Here is a 21,613-nt window from a genome sequence, read left to right on the forward strand (position 1 = left end):
GTTGTATCGATGTCTGTGATGGAAGCAACTGATTTCACAGGTGTTCTTCATTAGATAGTGAGAGAGGAAGTTCAGAAGGCACTTGGATTGCACGGCGAGCAAAAACCCGAGACTCTACAAGAGGTCATAAGGAAGGAAGTAGAAGAGACATTGAACCCAATCTCTCGTGCTTCATTTCCATTTAAAACGGTGAAAAAGTCGACACCCAGGAGGAGTTTCATCCCTACAATGCTGTATGAGAAACCTGTTTGGGCACCAAGGAAGACTGACGTTTGGAGGACCCCTGATAACCAACCAGTATGTTTCCAATGTGGACGACCAGAACATGTGCTGCGCTATTGTTGAGAAAGGCGGCGGATATTTGATGACGCCCGCGCCAGGAAACAGCAGACCGATCTTAGCCGACGCCAACTCCGGGATGACGAAGAATAACAAGAAGATGTGGGTGCAGGGCGACGTAGGTCACCATCGCCGCAAGCTAGCCGCTGGAGAGGACACTCCCCAACTCACCGATAGAGGTCACCATCGCCGTTTAGAAGCTCCAGCCGATCACCTAGCCGCCGCAACCTGGAAAACTAAAGGCTGCGACCTTCCTTGGAGGTGAGGCTGCCGAAGAGAAAAATCCTCTGCCGTCGATCACTACAAAAATGATAGGAAAGTACGCCCATATACTCATGGATGGCCGACTAGCCCAAGCTCTTGTGGACTCTGGAGCATCATATTCAGTCATTTTGGAGAAGTACCGTCGCCAGTTGCAGAAAACCGTATTCGTCAACAGCAAAACATCTTTGCTGAAGGTGGCTAATGGGCAATATGTAAAACCTACAGGAAGAGGTACTATTCGTGTGGGTATAAGTGGCCATACACCACTCGAAGATTATGAGATACTGTGGACAGGAAGATGCGCAGCTGAGTGTGTGGACACTATGTGTGCTGGATGATGTGATCATTCCTGCAGTCAGCACTAGAAAGGTAACTGTCACGTGTCATGCCCTGCATCAACCCATGCATCTTGTAGTGGAATGTAAGAGAAGCATACCACTGAAGAATAACTTGGTTATCCCAGCCTCTGTCGTCTCGTTTAAGAATGGATTTGGTGAATTGTGGAAAGTTAACTGTCGCCGAGCACCACAGATCCTTCCAAGATGCATGTCCATAGCAAACGCTGAGCCATTAATTGAAGAACAGCTGAGCATCATAGAAACCTCCCACGCCGAGTCTGTGGGCGAAATTAGCGCCACCACTACGAGTCAAGATCGTCTAGCTCGACTCTCATCAGACCTCACCAAGGAACAACAGAAGAAGCTACTTGCCATTCTTCAAGAGTTCTCTGAATGCTTCAATCCACAGGTGAAGAGCAAATTAGACAAGTCGACGGTGAAGCAACGGATTAGCACTGGAGACCATCAACCAATAAGCCAGAGAGCATACCGTGTGTCAGCAATGGAACGTTGGATAATTCGTGGCGAGGTAGAGAAAATGATGATGAATGACATCATTCAGCCTTCGTAGAGCCCATGGTCGTCATTAGTGATCCTCATCAGGAAGAAGGATGGCAGTTGGTGCTTTTGTGTTGATTACAGGGAGCTTAACAAGATAACTAAAAAGGACGTTTACCCTCTTCCACGAATTGACGATACACTAGATTGTCTGAAGGGGACTAAGTTTTTCTCAACCATGGAAATGTACTCGGGATACTGGCAAATTGAAGTAGATGAGGATGATAGTCAGAAAACTGCATTCATCACCCCTGAGGGCCTGTATGAGTTTAAGGTAATGCCGTTTGGTTTGTGTAATGCACCAGCAACTTTTGAACAGATGATGGATAATCTTGTAAGGCATCTGAAGTGGACGATGTGTCTTTGTTATTTAGATGACATTATAGTGTTCTCAGAGACATTTGATGAACATGTAAAAAAACTGAGCGCCGTTCTTAAGTGTCTCCAACAAGTCGGACTGAAACTTAATCCAGGAAAGTGTCTCTTTGGAGCAAAAGAAATCAAAATACTTGGACACCTTGTGTCAGACGAAGGTGTGCGGTCAGACCTAGAAAAGGTGAGATGTATAACGGAATTTCCTATTCCTAAAAGTATTAGAGATGTGAGAAGCTTGCACGGATTATGTTTTATTACCATCGTTTTATCAAAAACTTTTGTATCAAAGCCAGGCCGCTCCAAGAGTTGTTAAAAGCTGACGCCAAATTTATCTGGGGTGGCGCTCAACAAGATTCTTTCGATGTGCTGCGAAAAGCTCTGACAACTGACCCTGTACTTGATCTGTATGATAGAGAGCACCTACAGAACTACACACATATGTCAGTGGGTATGGGATTGGTGCTGTTCTGGTGCAAATTCCGAGTGGAAAAGAGAAGGTTATAGCCTATGCTTGTAGGACACTTACAAAAGCCGAGACCAACTACTCAACTACAGAATGAGAATGTCTTGCTGTAATCTGGGCTATGTGCAAATTTCGGCAGTATCTCTATGGAAGGCCAATCACAGTTGTTACAGCTCATCATTCACTTTGTTGGTTGACAGGTCTTAAGGATTCAACAGGACGACTCGCCAGGTGGGCACTACGTCTTCAAGTGTGTGACATTATCATAGTGTACAAAAGTGGAAGAAAACACCGAGATGCCGACTGTCTCTCAAGAAACCCTGTGCAAGACCATCAAGACTTTGATGAAGATAGTGACTGTCTCGCTGCACTTCTGCTGAGCAGAAGAAGGACGCCAAGATATCTCAAAATATTCTTGCCTTAAATCGAATCAAATGGGTCTGAACACTATGGGACTTAACATCTGAGGTCATCAGTCCCCTAGAACTTAGAACTACTTAAACCTAACTAACCTAAGGACATCACAAACAACCATGCCCAAGGCAGGAATCGAACTTGCGACTGTAGCGGTCACGCGGTTCCAGGCTGAAGCGCCTAGAACCGCTCGGCCACTCCGGCCGGCTTGCCTTAAATCGGTCAGAGGATGTGAAAGGATAATTTCAGGTAGTTAATGGATTACTTTGGTCCGCTTGAAAAGAGGTGGCTACCAGTGATTCCTAACACATGCACTTAGACGTTCTACAGAAATTCCATGACACACCTGCGGCCGGCCATTTAGGATTTATTAAGACATTTTGTTGTGGTCTTCAGTCCAGAGACTGTTTTGATGCAGCTCTCCATGCTACTACTCTATCCTGTGCAAGCTTCTTCATCTCCCAGTACATACTGCAACCTACATCCTTCTGAATATGTTTAGTGTATTCATCTCTTGGTCTCCCTCTACGATTTTTACCCTCCACACTGCCCTCCAATATTAAATTGGTGATCCCTTGATGCCTCAGAATATGTCCTACCAACCGATCCCTTCTTCTACTCAAGTTGTGCCACAAATTTCTCTTCTCCCCAATTCTGTTCAATATCTCCTCGCCGGCCGGACTGGCCAAGTGGTTCTAGGCGCATACAGTCTGGAGCCGCGCCACCGCTACGGTCGCAGGTTCGAATACTGCATCGGGCATGGACGTGTGTGATGTTCTTAGGTTAGTTAGGTTTAAGTAGTTCTATGTTCTAGGGACTGATGACCTCAGAAGTTAAGTCCCATAGTGCTCAGAGCCATTTGAAGCAATACCTCCTCATTAGTTATGTGATCTACCCATCTAATCTTCAGCATTCTTCTTTAGCACCACATTTCGAAAGCTTCTATTCTCTTCTTGTCTAAACTATTTATCGTCCACGTTTCACTTCCATATATGGCCACACTCCATACAAATACTTTCAGATAAGACTTCCTGACACTTAAATCTATACTCGATGTTAACAAATTTCTCTTCTTCAGAAACGCTTTCCTTGCCATTGCCAGTGTTCATTTTATATCCTCTCTACTTCGATCATCGTGAGTTATTTTTCTCCCCAAATAGCAAAACTCATTTACTACTATAAGCGTCTCATTTCCTAATCTAATTCCCGCAGTATCACCCGATTTAATTCGACCACATTCCATTATCCTCGTTTTGCTTTTGTTGATGTTCATCTTATATCCTCCTTTCAGGACACTGTCCATTCTGTTCAACTCCTCTTCCAGGTCCTTCGCTGTCCCTGACAGAATTACAATGTCATCAGCGAACCTCAAAGTTTTTATTTCTTCGCCATGAATTTTAATTCCTACTCCTAATTTTTCTTTTGTTTCCTTTACTGCTTGCTCAATATACAGATTGAATAACATCGGGGAGAGGCTACAACCCTGTCTCACTCCCATCCCGACCATTGCTTCCCTTTCATGCCCCTCGACTCTTATAACTGCCATCTGGTTTCTGTACAAATTGTAAATAGATAGAATCCGCAAGAGATTATTCTGGTCAGGTTTATTTAGGAGTGTCCGTCATTATGTGTCGCACTGTCGAGAGTGCCAGAGGAGAAAGGCAGTTCCTCAGAAACCACATGGCCGACTCATACCAATTCCACCAGCCGAAACGCCTTTCCAGGATGGACCTTCTCGGATGATTTCCAACTTCTGCTGAGGCAATAGATGGATTACTGTTTGCACTAATTATCTGACACCCTATGCCATTACAAAAGCCGTGAAAACATCTGAAGCATTCGACGTAGCTAAATTCATCGTAAAAGACATTGTATTAAAACACTGCGCCCCAAGGTCGTTAATTACGGATCGAGGGAAAGTTTTTCAATCGAATCTTGTGACAGAGATAACCTGTCGGTGCAACATTACTCATCACATGACGACTGACTACCATCCGCAAACTAACGGGCTTACTGAACGCTTTAATAAGACCTTAGCTGACATGCAGTTAATGTTCGTCAATGTTGAGCAGAGCAAGTGGGATGAGATGCTACCTTTCGTGACGTTTGCCTACGACACCGCCAAACAAGACACCACGGGATTTACGCCATTTCCTTGGTGCATGGGCGTGAGGCGATTACGACGATGGTCACTGTGTTTCCGTTACATCCTGATGATGTGGACGACGACTACATTGGCCAGGTGTTAATCAGAGCTGAGGAAGCTCGACTCCGCACCCTGCAAGCTCAAAAAAACAATCGCCGAAGGTATGACGCGAGCCACCGCCCTGTTGTCTACCAGCCTGGTGACCTCGTCTGGATCTTCACTCCTGTTCGGAAGGTTGGTCTCTCTGAGAAGCTCCTCAGGCGCTAGTTTGGACCTTAATAAGGTTGTAAGACAGTTGTCTGATGTTACTTATGAAGTTGAGGATTTCGACCCTGACACAAGACGACGAAAGATCAGAAAAACGGTCACACACTCCCTTCGAATGAAGCCCTGTAAGGATCCTGCAACCCAGGGTAAATTCGAAGCTCCAGCGACAGGCAGCAAGCGGAAAGGTGACGAAGAGCGTAGTGGCAAAAGAAGTTCTAAGAAGATCACCGCCAGGGCGACAATCAGTCATCAGGAGTCGGAGTATGCGGGACAGATGACTCGCTCCCGGACTAGGAGGACGTAACACCCAGATGCTGTTCTCTTAAGGAGGGAGCAATGTCGCAAAAGAAGCTGAGTAGCACTGTGGTGTAGTGGTTATGATACTAAACTGTTGCAGGAATGGTCATTAATTCAAAACTCACATGGACTGTACAATTTTGATTTCTATATTCGGTTTGAGTACATTCTAGAAGTATCCACAAATGTCAAGAATCATTGTACTGGAATGTTCTGTATCTGTATATATACTGCATGTGTTCTGGTCGGAGGCAATTCGCTCCACGCTCTTGTATGTGCAAATGCTGAATAAACCTTCGTTAAGTGAAGTTAGTGTTCGTCATTCATCTAATTATACCTTCTTCTATGTGACAATATGACACAAATGCAGGCAAACAACATAGACTTGTATAAATAATTAGATGTCTTAAGGGAGCACAAATCCTCATCAAATGTGTCAGTGCTCGTCCTAGATATTAGTACCTCTATCCTAGTTTCTCCTTTTTTGGGTAAAGCAGGGGAGGATATTTTAGCATTTATACAGACAACTTGGTAATAGCCACGAAGCTGGGATATTGGTTGGAGGGACAACTGTTGCATATTGCCAAGGAAAAGGACAGATTGCCACGTACTGTAAAGATGACTCACTGAGTTGCAGACAGGCACAACTAAAAGACAGTTACACACGGGCATTCTGGTCCGAGCTGCCAGAGATAGCAGACATGTGTGTGAGATGTTCTTGCTTGTGTAAATGAATGTATGTGTATTTCCTTTTCTGAAGAAGGCTTTGGCTGAAAGCTAAATGTATAGCAGTCTTTTTGCTGTGGCTGTCTGAAACTCTATATGTCATCGTCATGGTGAGTAGTAATCTATCCTTTTCCTTAAACTGTTGATATTCCAACCTGGGGACTTCATTGTTTCATAGCGCCAAGTTAGATTTAGCAGGAGATGGAAAACCACATAGGATGTATCATGTGGAGTTAAGGAATGCTCAAACATTTGAATTATTGAGGGCAGGCTTGTTATATCGTTATAGGAAGAAGAATAGTTTTAGATTTTACCTGGAGCAATTAAACAATATATCATTAAAAAATGGGTGAGTCTATTGAGAAGTTTGTGGACAGGATTTGAAAGCCTAATGTGAATATGTATGAGCTGATGGAAAGTGATGACACTAGTAAGGTCCAGCTGCAGGAAGCAGAACAGAAAGTGTTAGATGCATTTTTGTGGTGGTTCCCACCTGCTGTATCAGGGAAAGTGTAGATAGAATTCATTGAAGACTCAGCTGCAGTGATAGGAATGGCAATAGCATTGGAGGAGACAGATGCAGTGGTCCAAGTCTTTGATGAAAGGGGGATTTTTCCCCTGACATCAACTGTTACACATAGGTCACATATGACGAGAATGCTGTCAGCTGCAGAATGAGGAAGATTGCGTCAGGAATCATAACATGACTGCTGACAGAATAAGAGGCATGATGAAAAGGCACACAATGGGAGTAGCAACTCCCATTAAATGGCAATTGAGCACCAGAGATGCTGAGTGTTGCTCCCTGTAAATTTTAGCACAACTGAAACATGTGCAGAGGCAGAATCTCACTTAATTGGCTTATTGGATGGAAAGGAGCATAAGATGTTATTGGACGTAGGAGTACAGGTGTCTGGCAAATAGGCAATGGTTATTGTGCAACCTTAGGGTTAGATTTTGTATATGAACATTGTGCTAAAATTGTTCTTGGCCAGTGCATAGCACTAATGTATCATAAACCAAACTGTAACCTCATTTATTGAAATTGTATGGATGGCACAAAAGCATACCTGTTTTATTGTGATCACATATATCTCTGTAGTCATATGTATATCTAAAAACAAAGATGATGTGACTTACCGAACGAAAGCGCTGGCAGGTCGATAGACACACAAACAAACACAAACATACACACAAAATTCTAGCTTTTGCAACAAACGGTTGCTTCGTCAGGAAAGAGGGAAGGAGAGGGAAAGACGAGAGGAAGTCGGTTTTAAGGGAGAGGGTAAGGAGTCATTCCAATCCGGGGAGCGGAAAGACTTACCTTAGGGGGAAAAAAGGACGGGTACACACGCACACACACACATATCCATCCACACATATACAGACACAAGCAGACATATTTAAAGACAAAGAGTTTGGGCAGAGATGTCAGTCGAGGCGGAAGTGCAGAGGCAAAGATGATGTTTAATGACAGGTGAGGTATGAGCGGCGGCAACTTGAAATTAGAGGAGATTGAGGCCTGGTGGGTAATGGGAAGAAAGGATATATTGAAGAGCAAGTTCCCATCCCCGGAGTTCGGATAGGTTGGTGTTGGTGGGAAGTATCCAGATAACCCGGACGGTGTAACACTGTGCCAAAATGTGCTGGCCGTGCACCAAGGCATGTTTAGCCACAGGGTGATCCTCATTACCAACAAACACTGTCTGCCTGTGTCCATTCATGCGAATGGACAGTTTGTTGCTGGTCATTCCCACATAGAATGCATCACAGTGTAGGCAGGTCAGTTGGTAAATCACGTGGGTGCTTTCACATTTGGCTCTGCCTTTGATCGTGTACACCTTCCGGGTTACAGGACTGGAGTAAGTGGTGGTGGGAGAGTGCATGGGACAGGTTTTACACCGGGGGCGGTTACAAGGATAGGAGCCAGAGGGTAGGGAAGGTGGTTTGGGGATTTCATAGGGATGAACTAACAGGTTACGAAGGTTAGGTGGACGGTGGAAAGACACTCTTGGTGGAGTGGGGAGGATTTCATGAAGGATGGATCTCATTTCAGGGCAGAATTTGAGGAAGTCATATCCCTGCTGGAGAGCCACATTCAGAGTCTGGTCCAGTCCCGGAAAGTATCCTGTCACACGTGGGGCACTTTTGTGGTTCTTCTGTGGGGGATTCTGGGTTTGAGGGGATGAGGAATTGGCTCTGGTTATTTGCTTCTGTACCAGGCCGGGAGGGTAGTTGCAGGATGCGAAAGCTGTTGTCAGGTTGTTGGTGTAATGGTTCAGGGATTCCGGACTGGAGCAGATTCGTTTGCCACGAAGACCTAGGCTGTAGGGAAGGGACCGTTTGATGCGGAATGGGTGGCAGCTGTCATAATGGAGGTACTGTTGCTTGTTGGTGGGTTTGATGTGGACGGACGTGTGAAGCTGACCATTGGACAGGTGGAGGTCAACGTCAAGGAAAGTGGCATGGGATGTGGAGTAGGATCAGGTGAATCTGATGGAACCAAAGGAGTTGAGGTTGAAGAGAAAAATTCTGGAGTTCTTCTTCACTGTGAGTCCAGATCATGAAGATGTCATCAATAAATCTGTACCAAACTTTGGGTTGGCAGGCCTGGGTAACCAAGAAGGCTTCCTCTAAGCGACCCATGAATAGGTTGGCATACGAGGGGGCCATCCTGGTACCCATGGCTGTTCCCTTTAATTGTTGGTATGTCTGGCCTTCAAAAGTGAAGAAGTTGTGGGTCAGGATGAAGCTCGCTAAGGTGATGAGGAATGAGGTTTTAGGTAGGGTGGCAGGTGATCGGCATAAAAGGAAATGCTCCATCGCAGTGAGGCCCTGGACGTGCAGAATATTTGTGTATAAGTAAGTGGCATCAATGGTTACAAGGATGGTTTCCGGGGGTAACAGATTGGGTAAGGATTCCAGGCGTTCGAGAAAGTGGTTGGTGTCTTTAATGAAGGATGGGAGACTGCATGTAATGGGTTGAAGGTGTTGATCTACGTAGCCGGCCGCGGTGGTCTAGCGGTTCTCGGCGCGAGGTCCGGAACCGCGCGACTGCTACGGTCGCAGGTTCGAATCCTGGATGTGTGTGATGTCCTTAGGTTAGTTAGGATTAAGTAGTTCTAAGTTCTAGGGGACTGATGACCACAGATGTTAAGTCCCATAGTACTCAGAACCATTTGAACCATTTTTTGATCTACGTAGGCAGAACGTATCTCTGCCTACGTAGATCAACACCTTCAACCCATTACATGCAGTCTCCCATCCTTCATCAAAGACACTAACCACTTTCTCGAAAGCCTGGAATCCTTACCCAATCTGTTACCCCCAGAAACCATCCTTGTAACCATTGATGCCACTTACTTATACACAAATATTCCGCACGTCCAGGGCCTCGCTGCGATGGAGCATTTCCTTTCACGCCGATCACCTGCCACCCTACCTAAAACCTCATTCCTCATCACCTTAGCGAGCTTCATCCTGACCCACAACTTCTTCACTTTTGAAGGCCAGACATACCAACAATTAAAGGGAACAGCCATGGGTACCAGGATGGCCCCCCCATATGCCAACCTATTCATGGGTCACTTAGAGGAAGCCTTCTTGGTTACCCAGGCCTGCCAACCCAAAGTTTGGTACAGATTTATTGATGACATCTTCATGATCTGGACTCACAGTGAAGAAGAACTCCAGAATTTCCTCTCCAACCTTAACTCCTTTGGTTCCATCAGATTCACCTGGTTCTACTCCAAATCCCATGCCACTTTCCTTGATGTTGACCTCCACCTGTCCAATGTCCAGTTTCACACGTCCGTCCACATCAAACCCACTAACGAGCAACAGTACCTCCATTATGACAGCTGCCACCCATTCCACATCAAACGGTCCCTTCCCTACAGCCTAGGTCTTCATGGCAAACGAATCTGCTCCAGTCCGGAATCCCTGAACCATTACACCAACAACCTGACAACAGCTTTCGCATCCCGCAACTACCCTCCCGACCTGGTACAGGAGCAAATAACCAGAGCCACTTCCTCATCCCCTCAAACCCAGAATCCCCCACAGAAGAACCACAAAAGTGCCCCACTTGTGACAGGATACTTTCCGGGACTGGACCAGACTCTGAATGTGGCTCTCCAGCAGGGATATGACTTCCTCAAATCCTGCCCTGAAATGAGATCTATCCTTCATGAAATCCTCCCCACTCCACCAAGAGTGTCTTTCCACCGTCCACCTAACCTTCGTAACCTGTTAGTTCATCCCTATGAAATCCCCAAACCACCTTCCCTACCCTCTGGCTCCTATCCTTGTAACCACCCCCGGTGTAAAACCTGTCCCATGCACTCTCCCACCACCACCTACTCCAGTCCTGTAACCCGGAAGGTGTACACGATCAAAGGCAGAGCCAAATGTGAAAGCACCCACGTGATTTACCAACTGACCTGCCTACACTGTGATGCATTCTATGTGGGAATGACCAGCAACAAACTGTCCATTCGCATGAATGGACACAGGCAGACAGTGTTTGTTGGTAATGAGGATCACCCTGTGGCTAAACATGCCTTGGTGCATGGCCAGCACATCTTGGCACAGTGTTACACCGTCCGGGTTATCTGGATACTTCCCACCAACACCAACCTATCCGAACTCCGGAGATGGGAACTTGCTCTTCAATATATCCTCTCTTCCCGTTACCCACCAGGCCTCAATCTCCGCTAATTTCAAGTTGCCGCCGCTCATACCTCACCTGTCATTAAACATCATCTTTGCCTCTGCACTTCCGCCTCGACTGACATCTCTGCCCAAACTCTTTGTCTTTAAATATGTCTGCTTGTGTCTGTATATGTGTGGATGGATATGTGTGTGTGTGCGAGTGTATACCCGTCCTTTTTTCCCCCTAAGGTAAGTCTTTCCGCTCCCGGGATTGGAATGACTCCTTACCCTCTCCCTTAAAACCGACTTCCTCTCGTCTTTCCCTCTCCTTCCCTCTTTCCTGACGAAGCAACCGTTTGTTGCAAAAGCTAGAATTTTGTGTGTATGTTTGTGTTTGTTTGTGTGTCTATCGACCTGCCAGCGCTTTCGTTCGGTAAGTCACATCATCTTTGTTTTTAGACATATTTTTCCCACGTGGAATGTTTCCCTCTATTATATCTATAGTCATATGATTACAGATGCTTATCTGATCCCAGATATAATGGAAACTTTGAGTAACCTGGGATAGTGCAGGTATTTTTTCCACCATGGGTCTTTAGTGAGGCTGTTATCAATTAGAAGTAACACCAGAGGAGTGGCCAAAAAAGAAACTTGTGGTTGCTTCAGAACATTATCAATATTATCATATGTTATTTGGGCTGAAGGATGTGCCAACCACATTTCAGCATTTATTAGACAGAGCTTTCCAGCAGTTAAGCCCAAGCCAGAGTATGGTATATTTGGATGCCATAACTCTCTTTGTGAAGGATATGGAAGAAAATGGGGGCAAATTGTTGTCCATGAAGACAAATGCCTCGCCAATATGCTGCCAGTATGGTTGCACTATTAGTCGGAGGATGGCATTCACGTATCATACAGACATTATAGCACCTTCCATGACCACCACCGGCATATGTCGGCAACACAAAATGCCACTTCAAAACACCTCCACCTTGCTGCACTCTCTAGACAGTGTGTCTAAAGCATTCAGACTGACCAGGTTGCCTCCTAACACATCTCTGACGATTGTCTGGTTGAAGGCATACGCGACACTCATTGGTGAAAAGAACGTGATGCCAATCCTGAGCAATCCATTTGGCATGCTACTGGTCCGAGCTGCCAGAGATGGCAGACATGTGTGTGAGATGTGCTTGCTTGTGTAAATGAATGTATGTGTATGACCAGCATGTTCTCCAGACATGAACGCTATCGAATATGCCTGGGATAGATTGAAAAGAGCTGTTTATGGACGACATGACCCACCAACCACTCTGAGGGATCTACACCGAATCACCATTGAGGAGCGGGACAATCTGGACCAACAGTGCCTTGATGAACTTGTGGATAGTATGCCATGATGAATACAGGCATGCATCAATGCAAGAGGTTGTGCTTCTGGGTATTAGAGGTACCAATGTGTGCAGCAATCTGGACCACCACCTCTGAAGGTCTCGCTTTAGGGTGGTACAACATGCAATGTGTGGTTTTGATGAGCAACAAAAAGGGCAGAAATGATGTTTATTCCAGTTTTCCGGAACTCTTGGAACCGAGGTGATGCAAAACTTCTTTTGGTGTGTGTATTTTGGTGCTTCATTCCAGACCTTCTGTTAAGTTCTTCCAAAATACTGTACCAATTCTCCATTCTTCCTCATTCTGGGCTCCACTACATCAGGTGGTGATGGCGTTTTTTGTCCATATATTACCTCATATGGTAACTGGTTCATACTTTCATGAACCTTAAGAATTATATGCTGTGAAACATATGATAACAACATATTCCAATTGTAATGATGACTATTTACATAAAGACTTACTAACTTCACTAATTCATGATAAAATCACTTTGTTTTCTCATTCTCTTTTGGACGTAATGTGCTATGGCTAAGCAAAGTGTTTAAATGGTTGCATGCAGCACATCTAACACTCAGTACAGAGAAGTATCACTTCACACTACAGGAAATATGATATTTAGGACATGTGATTAGTCGTTATGGAATCTGGAGAGACCTTAGTGTAGTGAAGGCCACACAGCATTTCCCAGTGCCTCGCAGAAGCTTAAAAAATTATAATAGAAAGTTTTTCCAAAATTCACAGAAATTGCACAAACTCTTACTCATTAATAAAAGGAGTGAAGTATCACTGGATGTCAGAGGGTGGGTATCCTTTTGGTAAACTAACGGAGTCCAGTGGTGATGTTGCAGAACTATGAGAAGGAATTCTTTGTAATAGGATACGAAAAATCATGCACTTGGCTTGTATATTGAGTAAAGAAGTAGATGAAGTGGGCCATCTGGTAGCCTGTGCTTATGTATATGCAGTAAATGGAGAAGTTGCTTTATTAACTCTGACATGAAATTGGTGCGCTAATCCAGACTCAGCTTCTCTGTGACACTAAACTTCAATATCCAATTATTTACTATGGCCTGAGCCACTGTGTCAGTTTGCTGATTTGGGATAGCTACCATTTCTATGTGGTGTGAAAAGTAATTTATTACAGTCAGCGCATAATAATTTCCTGCCAGTTTGCCCAAAAGGACACGAGATTTCCATACCAATCATTTCAAACGTCTTACTTGCCTCTGTTAATCTTTGCAGCTGAATATGCTGATGGCTTGACTCAGACCACTGCAAGGATGGCACACAGCTCTTCACATATTGTTCACCATCCTGCTTATGTTTTCTCCGCCAGTACTGTTTGGCCACATGCCAATTCGTGGCTCTTCAATCCCTGTGCCTAGCTAAAACATGATGCCTTTTTCAATATTTCCCTCTACAACATGGTTGGAGCCACAATTTACACTCTGACTTTTGTTTCCTTAATATAAGACTCCATTGTGTGCAATGAACAGAAGTTGCATTGCAAATAACCCAGTCTTCATCAACTGCTTGTGCTTTCTGCCACTCTGCAGTGGTGTGACCCACTCTTTGTAATACACAAACCTTCTGATTGAGGCCATAGGAAAATACAGAGCTTCATACATGGCATAACATAGATTTGATGCTATTTACATGGTAGCAAATTTAAAGTCTGTCAAATGCACAATGGATGCAGGTGATCAAACAGGATGCTTACATATGTGTCACCTGTGAGAGTCATGTTTAGATGTATCAGGGGTCCCATATCACTCCAACCGCACATGCTCCACACCATTACAGAGCCTCCACCAGGTTGATCAGTCCCCTGCTGACATGCAGGGTCCATGGATTCATGAGGTTGTCTCCATACCGGTACACGTCCATCTGCTTGATACAATTTGAAACGAGACTCGTCCGACCAGACAACATGTTCCAAGTCATCAACAGTCCAATGTTAGGTGCTGACAGGTCCAGGCAAGGAGTAGAGCTTTGTGTCATGCAGTCATCAAGGGAACATATATGGGCCTTTGGCTCCGAAAGCCCATATCGACAACATTTCATTGAATGGTTTGCATGCTGGCACTTGATGGCCCAGCATTGAAATCTGCAGCAGTTTGTGGAAGGGTTGCACTTCTGTCATGTTGAATGATTCTCTTCAGTCATTGTTGGGCCTGTTCTTGCAGGGTCTTTATCTGGCCATAGCAATGTTGGAGATTTGATGTTTTACTGGATTCCTGATATTCATGGTACGCTCGTGAAATGGTCGTATTGGAAAATCTCCTCTTCATTGCTACCTGAGAAATGTTGTGTCCCACTGCTCATGCACTGACAATAACACCACATTCAAACTCACTTATATCTTGATAGCCTACCATTGTAGCAACAGTAACCAATCTAACAACTGCACCAGACACTTGTTCTCTTATATAGGCATTGTCAACTGCAGCACCATATTCTGCCTGTTTACGTATATCTGTATTTGAATACACATGCCTATACTAATTTTTTTGGTGTGTCAGTGTAGTACACTGCTCTGCAAAACTTAAGAACTAGATAAATAAAGTAATATAAGATATTAACAAATGAAAGTGCAGGATCATGTTACCAGAGGACTCCCAGTTATGCACAGAAAGCTGAATGTCATATGGCACAAGGTCAGTGAGACTATAGTACCAAATGCTCTGCAACGTGAGGCATTCTGAACAACAGGGACTGCTGCCCAAAGGAGAGGAGGGGGTTGACTACAGTCAACTAAAACAGCAGATGACCCCTAACACTGTGAGATAGGCAAAAAGGTGACCCACATCAAACAACAGATGCAATTGCATCCACATTTATCAGGACTGCAAGGCATGCAATTTCATGATCCACAGTGGCACGGCAACTATATGCTGATGGCCTCTCTGCACAATGACCAGTATGCTGTGTTCTGTTGACACCCGCATATCAGTGCACCATTTGTGATGATGCCAAGAGAATAGGGACTGGGCCAATGAAGAGTGGGGTTGTGTACTCTTCTCAGATGAGAGCAGATTCAGTCCAAGTAGTAACCTGGGTGCACCGTCATGTGGCAAGAAGTAGAAGGTGGGAACACGTAATGCACCCAGGAACATTGTCGAACAAGACTGCTTTGGTAGTCCAGGTCATATTGTGTGGAGAGACATAATGCTGCAAGGGCATACCGACCTCCAAACCTTTGAACACCCATAAGTCAGCATTATGGGGACACTGTACTCCCTCCCGATGTACATTCTTTCAGGGTGCATTCAATCCTAAGTTCACTTTTACGGATGACAATGTGCAATGGCATCGAACAGTGCAGGTGGAAATGCACAAACAACTATCCAGTAACTGATGGAGGAATGGAATACCCCACCATGAGAACTTCTTACCAACCTTGTAGCCAACATGGGAGCACATTGCAGAGCATGCGTTGCTGTCCATGGTGATCATACACCCTACTAAAAACTGGGTTCTGCCTTTTCTAATGTCCAGGGCACCATCATAAATCACAGTGACTTCTGCATATTTATTGTCTTTCAATAAAAGTATAGTTCCATTCATCTCACTGTGTATTTCTTGCAGTTTGGTTTTGTACTATTTTGTATAGTGTTTTCTATGTGTGGTCCAAGTTTCATCAATCTATGTTACTTGACAGTGACAGATCATACGCAAGTCAATTTCATCCTTAAGTTTTTCACACTACTGTACAAAAGAAGTACGGCTGGGAGTATTATCAGGTAATGGATTTAGATAGAAAATTGGTAGAGGAAGTACCTCACAGCTGGCACAAGGTGTACACTAGAAAAATTGTGTTAGTTATGGTGTACTATGAGTTTTGCACATGGTCTTTTCATGGTACTCCAAACTAGCATGTGACTGTGTGAGATAGTGCTATCATCCAGGTGAGCAGGTGCAGATGGATTCCCACAGGACACTCTTGCAATGTAACTGTATGTCCAAAAGACAGAGCCTCACCGAGTATACTAAGTATATGATACATCTGCAGGTACCATCTTAATCTTGGTCCTCACTGGTATAGCCTATGTAGCCTATGGACATTGCACTTCACCTTAACTTTTATTTCTTCACTAGAAATGCAACATGAAAGCAATATTTATAATTATAGCAAAATGAGTCAAACACTTTGTTGACATAATATCAGGACACGATCTTGGAAGCTACTTTTTGTTTCATACAGTTGAAAATTCTGTTGTTGTATTCATTCATGAGTCTTCTTGTGACATAGTTGTCATTTTTTTTCCATTTTTCATGAATCAAATGTTTTAGGTCAGCTTTACTGCCTTACGATCTAAAAAGCTAGTGCCAGTCACTTAAATGACATAAATATATCAGTTTGTCAATAAATACCTGGTCATTTGCTGTTTCACTTCCCTAACAAAATGTAGTGGTCTCTCGTCTGTGTTCCATAGATATTTTGCTCTATTATCTAAATAAAACATGTTCTGAAGACAGCTGAGTGTTACTGAGGCACAACTCTGCAAACAACCCTAGATAATTAAGATGTAGTTGGAAAATCAACACAGATGTTCACTAGCTTAGTTCCTATAAATTGAAAAAAATGCACAGTTGTCTTGACATAATTTATTCTTGTCATTTCAAGGTACTGGGAACATCAAGAGATGACTTTAGCCCAGAGAAGTTAGCCACCTGCTTGAAAGATGCCCTGTTTGGTTACACAGCCTCTGCAGATTTCATAATCTACATTTTGGCCACTCATTCTCACAAGCAATGCCAGGCCATCTGCAGACATTATCATCTGCTGACTGCTCAGGTACTATTAATGTAATTGTGCTGTAGTTCTCTAAATTTTGGAAGTATTTCAGCTGTAGCAAAAATAATGATGTATATGTGAGTAGAGTAGTGTAGTTGGTGTGTGTGTGTGTGTGTGTGTGTGTGTGTGTGTGTGTGTGTGTGTGTGTGTGTGTGTGTGTGTGTATGTTATCCCTGAAAAAGAATGTTGTCCAACAGCTAAGCAATTTTCCATTTGTTTTTATGTTCCTCCTCACTGCTCAGCTACTCCTTTACATGGTGAGAGACAAACTATCCTCGTATACAGAGATATTTCATCACACATTTTCCATCACTGTACATGCATGTTCAGAAAAAACAGAACACCTTGAATGACTAGAGATAGGACGTTCATATTAACAGGACATATACATTAGTATGTTGTGCAGAAATGATTAGGATTTCAGTCACCTCAGTTCAACATGTGTCATGTTGCCTAGTAGGCACAGGGCCCACCATGGATCCTGATAACTTGATCCATGTGTGATGGCATTAATGTGTATAAGGTGTCAATGGCATCCTGTGGCATAGCCATACATGCTGCATTTACTTGGTCCCAAAGTTCACCTATGGTGGTTGGCACTGGGTCTCAGCACTGTAACTGTCTTTTCACCATATCCCACACATTTTCAATTGGCAACAATTTTGGTGATCTGGTAAGCCAGGGCAAAGGGTTGACATCCTGTGACACCAAGAAGGAACATGTTCATGCAGTAACATGTGGTCATGCATCATCGTGCTGAAAATGGCATCTTGGTTGTGCAGAAAGGGTATGGCTACAGGTCAAAAGATGTCATTCACATAGGACAGTGTCCTGGACACACAGCAACTGTGATTTGTAGTTGCACCTAATAGCACCCTACACCATAAGGCCTTCAGTTGGTGCTGTATGTCTTGTGTGAATGCAATAACTGTGATGCCACTCCCCCTGTATGTACTGACACCAAATGCAGCCATTGTTTTCAAACAAACAGAACCTGGATTCCTCTGAAAACACTATCTGATGTCATTCCATACACTATTGCCATCTAGCATGTTTCTGCACATTTATCAAAGGTAGGCAGAGAAGTTGATGATGTTCATGTAACCTGTGCTGTAATAAATGGTGACAGACTATCACCTCTGACAGTGTACAATGTGTTCCACCGTTGCGCCACAGCCAAGGAGCATGCAGATCTCTCCTGCAATTGGATGAGGTGTAGGTCTTCTCAGAGGGTGGTCTAGGTGAAGCAACCTGAGCATCTTGTTGTATTCTTTGAGCTTCCATGAACCATTCTGCACAAACCTGTTGCACTGCCGAAACACTACATCCCACAAGGAAAGCAATTTCCAAGATGGATGCATCACATTCTCTCATACCAACAATGCACCCTCTTTCAAACTCACTGATTTAAGAGTATGGTTCATGCATGCATCTGTGAGGCATCTTGCATGTCTGCTCAAGTCATACTGATCCATTACTTTCAGTTTATAGTAACAAAGAGAGCCACAGGCACATTTTACTGGTAGGTGGTGTTGTGATGCAATATCAATGTTGACCTTGAACCCATGGGCTGACACGATTCAAATGCTAGTCATTTCTGCAGACCATACTAATATACATGTCCTGTGAATCTGGATGTCCTATCTCTAGTCATTCAAGGCGCTCTGTTTTTTATGAACGTGAGTGTATAAGCGGATATCTTATGATGTACACAAGGAAGTTGATACAGCCCAATTTTTTTCTTTTCTGCCTTATTTACCTTATTAAAGCTACTGTATACCTTCCAGTAAAGGACCACTACCTAACATCCAAAATATCTTTCCACAAATATATGCATTGAGTAATTTCTTTCTAATTACTAGCAAACATGAAGAATAACTAGTGTGTGAAGCATATACAATATTTAGACAGATTAGAAGTGATTCATACCATATTTGTTGTGTGTCATATAGTAGGAGATTCAAGGAGCTAGCAAAATGTGATATTGCCTAGCATATGCTTATTTGGGCATCACTCTGAGAATCATGTAGGCACGAGCATATTTCGAAGTCTTGGGTGTACTCTTCAGACCACAGTTGACCACTCATAGAGATTATATTTATTTGTTCATGAGACTTTGTTGGTGCATAGAATGTACATAAGATGCTGGAATCATTTAACACAATATTGTTTCTATCGTTTTAAAATCATTAATCTCTTATGGTTACACTACTTATCATTGGCACATTATTTGTATTTGTTCAGTGGTTACAATGTCACCATGCTTTCAGTGGATCAGACTGGTACATTATTATTCATGCAATTTTGTCATATGATGACATGGTTGGAGACCATGGCTGTTATTTTACGACAAATGTTGATGGTGTTGAGACAGCAACCAGCCAAAAATTTATTTAAGTTCCTTTATTCAAAAGGTACTGTTACCAGTTTCGAATCATTACAATTCATCTTCAGACGGTTTTCATGATTTCATTCATGTGGTGCATCTTTTTACAGATAAATTGTTGTGAAATGTCATTATCCTGGATCCAGAGCCTGAGAAACTTTGTTAGGTGAACTCTATTGACAGCTTTGTTTGACAACTGGATATTTACAGTTTGTGGAACCTTTTTCTTGACATTATGGAAGTTGATTGCAAAATTTTTTCCTTCATTTACGATTAACTTATTGTATATTAACCTTTCTGCTATGCTATCCATAGTCTTTGTTACATTTTTTCATAGTAGCTTTTCTGATTTTGCAGTAATGAGAAAGCTTGTATCATCAGCAAACTGGTAAGTATTTTGATGCTGTATGTTTGTTTGTAGGTCATTTACATATAGGAGGAACAGCACTGACCCCTGTACTAATCCTTGGAGAATGCCATATTTCATTTCTTGGTAATCTGAGTAATGGTTTGTGATTTTGTTGCAGTCAGCATGTTTTATTTGCACTATTTGTTTCTGTCCACAGAGGTATGACCTGACCCAGTCATTCGTTGTGCCTCTGATGCCTAGTTGATTTAATTGCTGAAGGGGCACATCATGATCTATAGTATCAAATGCTTTTGACAAGTCTAGGTATACACCAATGATATATTCACCACTTTCCACTTTCTGGTAAATTTTGCATAGGATTCATAGATAGTAGTGTTGGTTTACCAGATCTTCCTAAACACATGTTGTGCTGCGGATAGGATTTGATATTTTCACATAAGGACTGTAAATGTTTTGTGGAAGACCCTCTCTAAAATTTTTGAGAAGCCAGACAATAGGGCCAACTTCTGCATTTACTTTTTTGTAGATTGGTTTCAATTTTGCAATTTTAGGCAAGAATTGAAAGTCCCTGATGTCAGTGAACTATTGTATAAATATGTTAGTAGTTTTACAATGAGTTCACTACATATTTTCATTCTTTTTTCAAGTATACCACCTACTCCTGAGGACTGTTCGATTTTTAAAGTTTTTATGATGATCAGGATTTCTTCTTCATTTGTCGTGTACAGATAGAATGAGGTAGCAGAGCTGTGATCTTTAGTGTTGATGGTGTTGTATTTTGGTTACTTGGAGTAACCTCACTGATTAGTTGCCCACTTATTTTTGTAAAACAGCTGTTGCAGGTATTTGCTACTTTCCTTGGCTCTGTTATTTTCTCTTCATCTTGACATAGCATGATATTGGCATTTCTGGTAGTGATATTACCTGTCTGTTGTTTCACAACTTTCCACATGGCTTTGGTCTTGTTTCCAACAGACTGATTATATAGGTCATTTGCCTACATTTTTCCTTCCTTGACAACATTTTTAAGTATTGTCTAGTATTTTCTGTAATAAGCATGAAATTCGTTACCTATATGCTATGTCTTCATAATATCGTATAGTTTTCTCTTTTTTCCTTGCTTGAGATCTTTATTCCACTTGTTCTCACCTGTTTCATATGAAGGTCAGATTTTTGCCTTGTATTGTATGCATGTACATCTTCATTTTTAGTAAGATATTTGGGTGTCTATCCATATAATGTTTTATGAAAACTAACGTTTCGTAGATAAAAATGCATGGAAGAGGAAGAACTGACAATTTTTTGAATATGGGTCTGCATGATTTCATATTTTTTACCCCTTCAATAATTCTTAATATTCTCTTTTGCATCCTGAAAAGTTTAATATTTGTTGTTGCATTGTGCCAGACGATTATGCCATACTTAATTACAGGATGCACATAGGAGCAGTATACATTTAACAGGCTGGTTTTGCTGCAACAAGCTTTTAAGATCCTTATCATAAAGAAGGTTTTGCTTAGTTTTCTTTGCAAATATTCAATGTGTACCTCCCATTTTGTGTTGTTCTGGAGCCAGAGTCCCAGAAATTGTGTGGTGTTAACACTTTCAAGAACTCTGTCCCTTGGAGCCAGAGTCCCAGAAATTGTGTGGTGTTAACACTTTCAAAAACTCTGTCCCTAAGTTCTATTTGTATGTTTGGGTGATGTCTTCCTTTTAGATTATAATAGATCAATGCTACTGTCTTTTCTTTGTTTATAATTAGCTTGTTATAGCTGAACCACTGTTCTACGGTGTTCAATGTTTGGACAGTGGAGTCTTTTAGTTTTT

General features: G+C 42.8%; 1 protein-coding gene across 1 annotated transcript in view; it reads left to right on the forward strand.

The window, feature by feature from the left end:
• Positions 1-21,613, forward strand: part of LOC124555866 (annexin-B12-like) — a 256,043-nt gene that overhangs the window by 80,074 nt on the left and 154,356 nt on the right. The window contains exon 2 of the mRNA XM_047129929.1: positions 16,860-17,030. The gene's annotated coding sequence lies outside the window, so the exon portion shown is untranslated. The remainder of the gene's footprint in view (positions 1-16,859; positions 17,031-21,613) is intronic.

This window comes from Schistocerca americana, chromosome X (assembly GCF_021461395.2).
Source record: "Schistocerca americana isolate TAMUIC-IGC-003095 chromosome X, iqSchAmer2.1, whole genome shotgun sequence".
Classification (NCBI taxonomy): Eukaryota; Metazoa; Arthropoda; class Insecta; order Orthoptera; family Acrididae; genus Schistocerca; species Schistocerca americana.